Genomic DNA, 12,167 nt, shown 5'->3' on the forward strand with positions numbered 1-12,167 from the left:
TAATGCTTAGCCCTACCACCTCCCTGCCTGCACTCAAAAACTGCATTCTGCTGTTTCTGAGGATAGCACAGGATATCACATCTAAGGGCAGGAGATGGTGCCAAGAACTAAAAGGTATATCAAAGGAATGCCAAAATTAAATCAATTTCTATCTTGGGAACGTCCAACTCTGGACTATTCCCACCTAAAAATCAAGGCAACCAGAGAATAAATCCAAATTGCTGATAACCCTTAGAGATCAACAGGGATTCAGTGGGCTGGCTGCCAAAAGTCAGGTGCCTGAAGAAAAGTCTGACTTTGCAATACACATAAAACCACAACAGATACGGATTCAGTGAGGAACTCCACACATGGGAAAGGCTATTCAGTTTCACCCAGCCTTCCAAGCCTTGCCCTTTCACATGTACTCATTAACCTAACTGGTCTCACTGACTCAGAAGCTCCCACGATTTTGTTTCTTGCCAGTCAGCAAACATATTTTAGATCACTCAGGAATAGGACAATAATTCCCCTGGGGCTGGGTGAATCCTGCCCCGTAATCACTCTACAGTAAGCTGCCATCACAAACAAATCCTCAAAGCTACTCACTAATAAGCACATGTAGCAGAGGAGGCCTTTACACCAGCCTAGACAAAAAGTGTTTGGGTAGTCGGAGCAGTTTAGAAGACAAGATAGATATTGCTTAGAAAACATTTACAGCAGCACAAGCAGAGCTGCATGACAGCCCATATGTTCTGTATGCTCCAAGCCCTGGATCCTGAAAATGATGCCAGAAACATATTCCCCTGTACTCTGGATTAACTATCCAAGTGGGCAGTCAGACATATGTCCAGGAGGCTAGCCAATCAAGTTAATATACAGGGCGGCAGGGGTGGGGAGAAATTATTTAAGGATAAACAGAATGATCTCTGCTATACCAGTGGCAAGAGGAATGCTGCTGGTCTTGTCCATTAATGATGCTGTGGTTGCAAAGCTGGTATACTGGCATAGCCAGGAGGAACTTACTAGTCTAGCCCTTTGCAGATACCATGGTTTTGGACAATGGGAATGGTTTTTTACCTCCTCTTGCACTTGTACAGAAATGGGGCCAGTGGGCAGAGAGGATGTGGCAGGGCTCAGCATTAGCAGGCAGTGCCAGAAATTCTAAGTAGATTAACACATGGCAAAAAATTAGAGGCAGGGCAAGGCTGGATTTTTGGTTTGGATGGGAAAAAATGTTTGTTATGGAATGTCTTTAAAAATTAAAAACAAAAATAAAAATGAAACCTTAAAAATATAAGGTAGAAGGAAGAGGTTCTTCACTAGGCTTCTTTCCTCTGAAACGCTTCTTTAAAATTCTAAATGGCAAAAGTTAGAAGGTACAGAAAACACTCTTAAGAACTACTTTTTTCTTTAAAAAAAATCTCATACCTATGTCTGACATCTCACAATCAGAAACTATTTCACTTGGTGGTATTCCCGTGCAACACTTTTAAGCCACAAAAGCACAAAGGACCACAGCATGCCCTTTCTTACTCCATCATGAAGAGACTCTGTGGTCATCTCCAGAAGCAGCTTGGAGGAAAGGACTTGGTGTAGAATCCTCAGTCATCATGACAGCATAGAGACTGTGAATACAGGCCCACAGAAGGGATTAAACACCTTAGGCTCCCTTGGTGTAGATACCCTGTAGAGCCTACAACAATGAAGAATCATTGTGGATGTCTGAAACCATAACTGTTGCTCAGTTGGTTTTAAACTGAGGAACGGTGCTTTTTATATCAAACTCACTTTAAAGTCCCGCACCTCCAGAAGATACCTCCTGGCAAGTGTCATTAACATAAGAATGCATATAAACATATATTTACATATACCAAACATTATAGGTAGGGTTTTTTTTTAAATAGAGAAGCTCTTAAGAGAGCATAAGCGTTAATTTCATGGACAAATGAAGCATTTAAAGCCCCAAATATTGCTTTCTAAGACAGTAAGTTCTTCACAGCTGTGAATGTTCAAGCAGAGGCTGGATAACTATTTGTCAGGAATGTGGTAGAGGGGATTCATGCATGAGGTTATTAATTGAAGTGGATAACATTTAAGATCCTTTCCAGCTCTTTGAATTTATGATGCTATGCTGCAAAGTTGTGTCAGAAAGTCTGGGCTGTTCAGCTGGTTAGGGCGTATCAATTTAGCTAACAAAATCAAGACCACGGATTCAATCTAATTTAAGACAGTAGGCTAAGTACAGAGAGAATTTTTTCCATGGTCACCCCAGCCTAGGTATGCAATCTTACAAATAGATCTCTGTGGACAAAAAGAGGGTTAGGGTTAGGATGTGGTCAGTGTGGCAGTCAGTTTTGCTGAAGTGTTTTTCTGTATTACAAGAGTAGGTTCTGAGGAGGATGGGAGAGAAGATTTTTTAAAAAAATATTTATTTTTATATTTCATTTGTAACCTACTCCCCCTACTGTCCCTCCCCCATTGAACAACTACAAAAACAAACAAAAAATAAACCCTCACCAAAAGCATGAATAGTTCAGCAAAACAAATTATAAGGGGAGAAATTTTAAAAACCAAAATTTATCAACAGAATTTTTCTAAAAAGGATGGATTAGGTGACAAGGTAAATTATTAAGGTCAATCCATCATAACTACTAGAAAATCAACTTCAAATCAGATGTATTCATTCTCTCTCTCTCTCTCACCAGACCTATAAGTTTACTGCTGTGGTGAATCCTCAGTAAGAAAACTCTGTATAGCAATGCCGATCACTGATGATCTATAACTAATTGTCTAAGAGAGTTGCCAGGGGGCAATGAGACTTCTACAGGGTCACATAGTTAGGACGAGTCTGAGGCAGGATCTGATCCCAGCGCTTCCTGCCTCAGAGGCCCAACTCTTGGCAGGATGAAACCTGGCAACTGAAGGCAGGAACAGCTGCCCCTGCCTCCTCAGCAGTAAAAGCTGCTGAAGACCTGGAAAAGAAAGTCTAGTCACCATGGTCCTTGGCACTTTCCAGTGGTTCAATATCAGAGCTGGCCATGGTATTATCAAAGGAAATGACATTGAAGAAGATGTATTACTATCTGCTTTGCTGCTGCACTCCAAGGGTTACTGGCTGTTGCTATTTGATGTGCAGATGAGACTTCTTATATGTATCATCACCCCCTTTTAAATCATGAGCTCCTTCAGAAAAGAGACTGTCTGGGGCAGCTAGGTGGCACAGTGGATAGAGCACCAGCCCTGAAGTCAGGAGGACCTGAGTTCAAATCCGGCCTCAGACCAAACACTTGACACTTACTAGCTGTGTGACCCTGGGCAAGTCACTTAACCCCAATTGCCTAAAACAAAAAACAGAAAAGAGACTGTCCTGTTCTTTTCCAGTGCTTTGCACAAAGGAAACATAATATATGCTTTTTTCACTCACTCACTCATTCACTAAGATCACTGATAAAAATGTTATTTTTATCCAAGCACCTGGGTCAAGGACCGGTCCTTACAGCACTCCATTTAAGATGGATCCAATAGTGACGATTGGTCCACTTGTTTAATTAGTTCTGAATTCACTAACTGTACTAGTGTCCATCTGTCCATCTTGTTCACTTATCTCTAATGCAGCCTCTATACAGCCGCCAGAATGAAATGACTAAAGCAAAGGTCTAACTTGTTACTCCCCTGCTCAGGAAGCTGCAATAGCTTCTGTTGACTCAAGGATCAAACACAAAGTTCTCTGGCATTTAAAGCCCTTCTGGCTCCAGTCTACCTTTTTAGACTTACTATATACTAATCCCTTTCACACACTCTATGGCTCCAACAAACCAACCTTACTTGGGGCTCTTTATACATAACATTGCATCTCATGCTATGCCTTTACACAAGCTGTCTGTCCTTCAATTCCTGAAATGCTCTCTGTCCTCATCTACACCACTTAGAATCCTAGCTTGCTTCAAAGCTTAGCTCAAGTGCCTCAACCTCCTAAATGAGGCCTTTCCCAGTGACCACAGCTACTAGTTTCTTAATCCTGAAATGACTTTGCACTTAATTTTGTATATAGTTTATATTAACTTATCTGTGTACATGTTGTTTATCCTGTTAGAATGCAAGTTCCAGGAGGGCTGGGGCTATTTCATTTTTGCCTTTGTACTCCTAACATCTAGCCTAGCACCTAACAAGAACTGAATAAATGTCCACTCATTAGTTATTCTAAATGGCTTAAATGAAACATAACTGAAGCTAGAGGCCTGAATTTGGTAAATATGAACTATTAGAAAAAGCACCTGACTGTAAGCTGAGACACCAGTGCCAGCTCTTTCATGAACTAATTGTGTGACCTTGGACATGTCACTTAATTATCTATGAGTTTCAGTTGCCTTCACAGGTCATTTTCATATACCTGATTATAAAGTATAATTGTTGTAGCACAGTGCTGGGTGTTTCAGCTAGCTTCCTTTTAGAAAGAGAAATGTACACACAAAAAAGGTCCAAGAACTTAATTTGGGTCCCTGTTCTGTTATTTTTTTTAGCTGTGTGACCTTGGGCAAATGAAAATTTCTCTGAGTCCCAGTTTCTTCATCTGTAAAATGAAAGTAGTATTTGCATTACCTACTTCAGTGCTGAGAAGTTCAAATGAGAATGTATATAAAGTACATGTAAAAATTTAAAATCTATGTAAATATAAGCTATTAGTAATAACATTAATACTACTTTTTAATTAAGCTAAAATATTTTTCTGAGTCTGAATGTTAGTCTAATACTGCAATTTTCAAACTTTTTGGTTTCAGGACCCCTTCATACTTTTAAAAATTACTGAGAACCCCAAAGAGCTTTTCCTCATGTGGTTTTATATCTATTGATATTTACTATATTAGAAATTAAAACAGATAATTAAATATTTATCTAATTCATTTAAAAATAACAATAAAACCTATCACATATATATCATCATAATATATCATATATATCATCATAATATATCATATCATAATATAAGTAATATATTTTTATGAAAGATAACTATATTTTCTAAAACAAAAAAATTATTGAGAAGAGTGCCATTGTTTTACATATTTTTGCATATCTCTTTAATGTCTGGCTTAAAAGAAGACAGCTGGATTTTCCTGTCTGATTCTGCATTCAATCTGTTACAAATATGTTGTTTTAGAGTGAAGTGTTTGAAGAAATACTTGAAGCAGCAAGATGGCTCAGTGGATAGTGTGCTGAGCCTACAATCAGGAAGATCTGAGTTCAAATCTCAGACATTTAGTAGCTGGGTGACCCCGGGCAAATCACTTAACCTCTATTTGCCTTAATCTACTGGAGAAGGAAATGGAAAACCACTCTAGAATCTTTGCCAAGAAAACCCCATATTGGGATTATGAAGAATCGGACACGACTAAACAATAACAATTCAAAGAAAATCCAGCCTCATGTAGACATGAAGTTGGAAAACAGGCAAATCACATCTTAGTATTTCTGTGAAAAGTTCTGACCTCTCAGATCCCCTGAAATGGTCTCAGGGGTTTACAGACCACACTTTGAGAACTGCTGTTCTAATAACAGTAGTAAACTAAATGACAGAAGGTTACAATGTTTACCTTAACAGATTAATAGAACAGGAATAAATTCAAAAGGCATGAAATGACTGGAAAGAAGTGTAATGAAGAAAGGTGTTTGGCTCCTAAAGCTCTTTATCCAGGAAACATTAGATGCCCTGGATTGCCAGGTTCATAGTCAACTTGAAAGATCTTTTTCTGGAAGCTCTATTCCCCCAAAACTCCACCTATAGCCCTAGGATTATTATCATCAGTCCAGACTTCTCTTAAGGAAGAAGTTCAATTCTACCTACCCCATGCTTTCCATGTCTCTACTTTCAGCCTTTCTGGAAGCCTGCCCTTCTGTAGTAGGATGTAACTCCACAAATAGATTTAAAGACACGAAGGTTGTCTGATGTAACTGTAGCCTTTGCCAGTCTCTTTGCCCCTTTCCATCTGAGAAACCTAGCTTTAGAGCTGAAAACACAGGTCTGACCAAGTCACTCCCCTGCTGAATAAACTCCGCTGGTTTCCTAGCCACCTTTAAGACCAAATACAACCTCCTCTGTTTAGCATTCAAAACCCTTCACTACCAGGCTCCAACCTATCTTTTCCAGTCTCGTTACATATTACTCCCTTTCTCATAATCGATTTACTCTCTAGCCAAACTGCCCTTCTTATTGTTCCTCATATATGACATTCCACCTCCTACCTCTATGCTTGAAATGCACTCCCTTTTTATTAACTCTGTCGTAGAATTTCTAGCTTCCTGAAATGCTCAGCTCAAGCATCACCTTCCACAAGAGGCCTTTCTTGATCTCCTCCTCGGCTCGTGCCTCCCCAAAAACTTTACCATGATGTATCGGCGTATATATTGTCTTCTCGTATTTACGTAAGCTCCTTGAAAGCAGAGATTTTTTTCATTTTTATCTTTGTCTCTCCAGCGCCTGGCACATAGCAGGTCCCTAATAAATGCTTGTTGATTAAGTGACTAGGGAGGTGATATGACATAACTCTTGTGTTCGGCTTTTAAAGGCTATCACAACCTGGTCCAAAGCCTGTCTTTTCAGTCTCATTATACAGTACTCCCCTTCCTGACTCTACTGTCCAGGTCCAAATGGCTTTCTCTCATCCTCACACCCGGCATTCTGTTTCCTGTCTTCATGCCTAGGCACTGACCATCCCCCATACCCAGCATGCACTTCCTTCTTATCTCTGCCTTGTGGAATCCATCTTGGAGCTCCAGCATTACCTTTTACACTAAGCCTTTTTGGCTCCCACAACTGCTCATGCCATTCCACCTTATCTTGTATTGATTTTGTATTTATTCTGTTTACTTAAAAATGTACATGTTGTCTCCAAGCTCTTGAGAGCAGGGATTTTAAAAAATTTGTATTGTTATTGCTAAGCACAGTGCCTACCATACAGTAGGTTCTGAATAAATAATATAAGACAATAAACATTTATTAAGCACCTGCTATGTGCCAGGCACTATGCTAAGTGCTGGAGATACAACAGCCTGGGCATGATAATGGTGGAATCTAATTCAAACAGTGCAGCCAGTGGGAAATACAGAGTTGTCTGAGCTTCTGAGCCTTCTTTAAATGGCGGCTTTGGGAGAAGTTTTTTTGCTCTGCCTTTCAGCCCTCTAATGAGAAGGGCAGAGGTAATGGGGGTACTGATGAGGTTAGAGTACCAGAGCTGATGCAATCTCTGTGATGATGAATTTCTTGGATGCTTGTTGATTGATCGAATACAGTCTTTTATTTTACAGATGAGGAAACTGAAGCCCAGAGGGGTTGTGTCTTTACCAAGTGAACCTATGTCCTAAGTCCAAATCCAGCATTCTTTCCACTAGATCAAGCTACCTTCCTAAACAAACAAGCTCTTTAGTGACTCTATAATCTTTTCTCGCTTCTTACGAAGGAGCTGTCAACCAGAATGACTCAAGGAAAAAAAAAACAACCTTTTTCATCCTGTTAAGGTTGTTGTTATGCAAATTTTAGACTTGGCTTCTTTGCTTTCCCCCTTGATATTCTTGTTATTTCACAGAATTTTTGAGTTGGAAGGGACTTCAGTGGTCAACTAGGGCAACTCCTGCACCAAAGGAATTCCTACCAGATCCTGCCCCACCAACAGTTATCCGACCTCTGCTGGAAGACCTCCCAGGAGGGGAGCCCATCACCTTTCAAAGCAGCCCATTCCACTTTGGGACAGTCCTAATTGCTAGGGAGTTTTTTGTCCAACATCAAGTCTATTTTTCCTTCTTTGTAACGTCTAGCCATGGCTCCTGGTTCTGCTCTGTGGGGCCAAACGGAACAAGCTAATCCCTTCTCCACATTCCAGTCCTTCAAGTATCTGAAGACAGTTACTATAATCCCCCTGAGTCTTCTCTTCTCCAGGAGACACATTCCCTGTTCACTCTGTGGGTGCCTGAGCTACAGCTGACCTGGACAAGTTCACATATTAAAACTGTACCCATAGCTAGTGGAGGAACCACATGGAGCCTTCATTCTTGAAGCAAAAGCGGCTAAAATTGCTTAAAACCTGGGCTGCTCTTTCATTACAAATGACAGGCATTAGCCAGACCAGCCTGATCCTAACTGAAGGACTAAATACAGACATACAGAATAATACAGAACACAAAAACAAAAATACAGAATACAGAAACACACTAAGCCTGTGCTCGAACAGCCAAATGCTGCATACCCCAGCCTTTCAGACAACCAGGTCAGCTGAAAATCCAGAAACAAAGGGGCATTTCATATATTCTGACTTTGGCAGTTGTAACAACATTTCATATGCCAGATCTTTACGGCATAAAATTCTCCCTGTACTCCTGACCAAACTTACCCTTAAGGGACTGAGAAACTACCTGAAAGTACACGTCTTACTCCTAGCATTTCAATATGAAATAAGGTCATTACAGTAACATTCAAAAGGCTGTTTTTCATTTTTTCCATTTGTATTAATGTAGGCTGAGGTTTAGAGGTTCCTTCTAGCTCCCAAGGGAAGGAAGATAGGCTAAGTAGCAGCACAGAACAGACATCCCTTTGCTTTTAGAGGGCAGCAGCCAGAAACAAGTCTGAGAAGACCCCAAACACTCAGCTCTTCATTCGTTCTTTGTTAGTCTCATCCAAGCTCAAAAAAAAAAACAAAAAACTGGTAACCATCTTCTGAAGGAAGAATGAGTGAGAGGAATTCTCTTTTTTGGTGGCAAGAATAAATGTTTGAGGGGAGGTTCATGCTAAAATGTTCCTGGCTCTGCAATATGCCAAGAGATGAAACAATCCATATCTATAGGGATAATTATATAATAGCAAATTATTTTGTCAAAGCACCCTGGAATAGCAGGAATGAGGCAGCATAATGTAGATGAAAGAATACCGAGTATTCATACTGGGCATCAAGAGACCTGTCTCTAGCCTTACTTTATCACAGACCAGCTATATAACCTTGGGCAAGTCACTTTACCTCTGTGGCTTCAGTTTCTCCATCTATAAAATGAAGAAATTGGCATAGGGGCCTACATTAGGTCCTTGCCAGCTCTAACATTATATGATTAGAAAAGTTTAAAGATGTTTTCAGAGTTCTGGAAAACTGTGCATATCAATTTTTTGTGTGCATACCCTTAATCCCTACTCAAAAAAATCTAAACAAATTCGAGCAGGGTCCATTTTCACTCAAAATATAATCTTATCATGTTTCCATCCAGCAAGATGTAGCCTCTCTGGCTAAATGCAGGTACAGCAGATGCAAAATATTCTGCCAGCTGGTTAGGTCAGTTGGTTTGAATACCATGCTAACTGAGGCCAAGGTTAAAGGTTCAATCCGCACATTTTCTCTGCTCCATTGTCACAACACAGGCCTCTTAATCATAAGCAATTATAAGGGGGACTGGGTGAGGGAGGGTGAATGGACCAGTGCAAATCCATCACCACTACTAGAAAAACAGCTGCAATGGGATCCTGTGCTGATGGTGCATCAGTTATGAAAGATAGTACACTTAACAGGGATGGAGACTGGATCTGTAATTCAACTGGCACAGGGAATTCCTGCCTGGGGAAACTTCCTCTACCCATGCAGACCAGAACCCTGCCTTAAATAAAAGAACTGCCTAGGGCACTTGGAAGTCAAGGGATTTGCCCGGGATCACACAGCCAATATAGTCACAGTAGGATTTGAACCATGTGTTTCTGACTCTGAGGTTGGTTCTTTATCCATTTTACACACTGCTTCTCAGTAAATTTAATATAAACCTGTAAAGTAAACACATAGAACCTCATAACACAGCTCTTTACATCCAGAGGCAGGTAGCCATGGATAGTGCTGGGTCTGAAGTCAAGAAAACCTGAGTTCAAATCCAGCCTCAAGAAGACCTGAGTTCAAATCCAGCTGAAGACATTTAATAGCTGTGTGACCTTGAGCAAGTATCTGCCTCAGTTCTCTCATCTGTAAAATGGGGATAATAATAGCACCCACCTCCTAGGGCTGTTGTGCAGATAAAATGAGATAATGTCTGAAAAGTGCTTAGCACAGTGCCACTGAAGGTGATAGATAAATATTAGTTGTTATCTTTAGTATTACACGTCCCTCAAAGCACAATTAGATATACCAAAAGACTGACACAATTGGGTTAGCTCATACAGTGTTAGTCTAGTCTCCCAACTTCAGTATCTTTATTATCTCAATCAGTGTGAATATTCTCTCCAAGGACGCAGAAAGAAGGTGTTTCACTGTAGTTCTTAAACTCTGGCACAGACATAAAACTCTAATTAATCCATGTAAGTCCAGCCTGGTGTATTGAACCACATTATTTCACAGAAAGCTGGAAGGGACATCTTCCTGAGCGGTCAATCATAATGAATTTGCTTCCTCCATTCCCAATTAATGCTGATGATTCTCAAAATCTACTCAAGGTAAGAAGAATAGTTCTTGGACCCAGCTGCTTTATCTAGCCCTGCTCAGTCAGGCATTTTATCAAGGTGTCTAACACAGAAGTCAGAGAGGGAAAAACAAAAGAAATGGAACTCTCAGACCCCATGGTCACTATCACACCAGAGAAAGACACATCCCACCAAATACAGTCTGTGACATTTGACATGGGATCCCATACAGTTCTCCCTGACACTTTATATCTGAGTTTATACAAGGGTGGCAGTCACCTGTGCTATTTTAAATTAATTTGATGTGGATCAGGGAGGTCCTAGGAAGCTGCTAGCAGGCTGTGGCTGGGAAAAGTTAAAGCGTCAGATACACCACGATTTATTACTGTCTGCCATCAGCAAATCCAAATGAGTACATAATTCACTATGTTTTCCCATCCCACTTGCTGCATAAACCCATAATCTCAAAGATCAACATCTAATACAGTGGAAACTAGCTTATGTTTACACTTGCTTATTAGCCATGCAATGAAATTTATAAGCAAAAAAAAAAAAGGAATCAAAGGAAATTGGCAAACATGAAAGTGGAGCTCTCATGTTGAAGCATATTAATTAAAAGGCTGCTCCTGGCTGAGCGCAGCTAATGTAGCTTTGACCTCAATGCAGATTTTGGCTCTGTTCAGAAAAATAACTAACTACTCTAATGGGGCAGGAAAAAAATGAGACAATATATGTAACATGATCAGGTCTCCTGTTAGTCGCATACAACAAACACCCAAATGTACTGTAACTCCTATCAAGACAGTCCTCATGCAGAGTCACTGCTGAAGGCTGGGCGCTCCAGGCCCAGGACCTGCAGTTCAGGCTTTAGACATACATCTCACAATCACTATATTTCTTCCATTTCCTTCCCCCTGTGCCAGTATAGTAGAATCCTATGTAACACAGTTGCTTATGGATTTTGTTATATTGAAGGTTAAATCAGACTTCCAGTCTATCAGAGCTGAAAGGTAGTTTGGAGATTTTCTAATCTAACCCCCTCTTCATATCTAATCATAAATACAAACAATAAAAAAAGGTTATGGTAGTCTAAAACACAATCCTTCCAACCATAAATGTATTTTAAAGAAAACTGGCTTCAGATAACTTACTCACATCATCGCATCTTCAAAAGGTCTTCACTATACCAACACCTTAGCTGCCAAATGCAGACCTTTTCCCTCATCACCTCCACCAACTCTTAAGATTAGATTGAACAGGGCAACACAGGACATAGAGGCTGCCCCACCTAGAAGCACCCTGTCTCTAGTGAGTGCCCTATAAACACTGGTTGAAAATGATGGGTAGGAACCTCTTTTCTCACCTCTACTGAGCTACCCAACCCCCATCTCCACCCCAAGCTGCCCTGAAATCACAGGATTCAACAGCGAGTTGGGATTGTCCAGACCTGTTTCCCCAAACCAGTCTGGGCAAGAGGGAATGAGTGGGCAGGAGGTCCCTGCCATGGCCTCAGATTGATTCCCAGCTAGTGGAATGGGGAACCTCCAGCTTCCCCTCCCTCCCTCCCTCCCCCTCCATCTTTCCTGGCCCACACTATAAGAGAAAATCGGAGAGGATAAAGGATGTCAAGTCCAGGAGAGATGAGGAGGGGTAGGGGTGGGGATGAGGATGGGCGGAGAGGGGGAAGGAAACGATTCCCAGAAGACAAGAGGTGTGGAGGGGCCACACGTGGTGGGCGGGGAGGAGGGACTCCCAAAGGAGGGGGGGGGGG

General features: G+C 40.9%; 1 protein-coding gene across 2 annotated transcripts in view; it reads right to left on the bottom strand.

Moving 5' to 3' along the window:
- The window catches only part of MAPRE3 (microtubule associated protein RP/EB family member 3), a 78,331-nt gene that overhangs the window by 65,645 nt on the left and 519 nt on the right, over positions 1 to 12,167 (bottom strand). The gene's annotated exons all lie outside the window — the stretch shown is intronic.

Source organism: Vombatus ursinus, unplaced genomic scaffold (assembly GCF_900497805.2).
Source record: "Vombatus ursinus unplaced genomic scaffold, bare-nosed wombat genome assembly UNPS02009062.1, whole genome shotgun sequence".
Classification (NCBI taxonomy): domain Eukaryota; kingdom Metazoa; phylum Chordata; class Mammalia; order Diprotodontia; family Vombatidae; genus Vombatus; species Vombatus ursinus.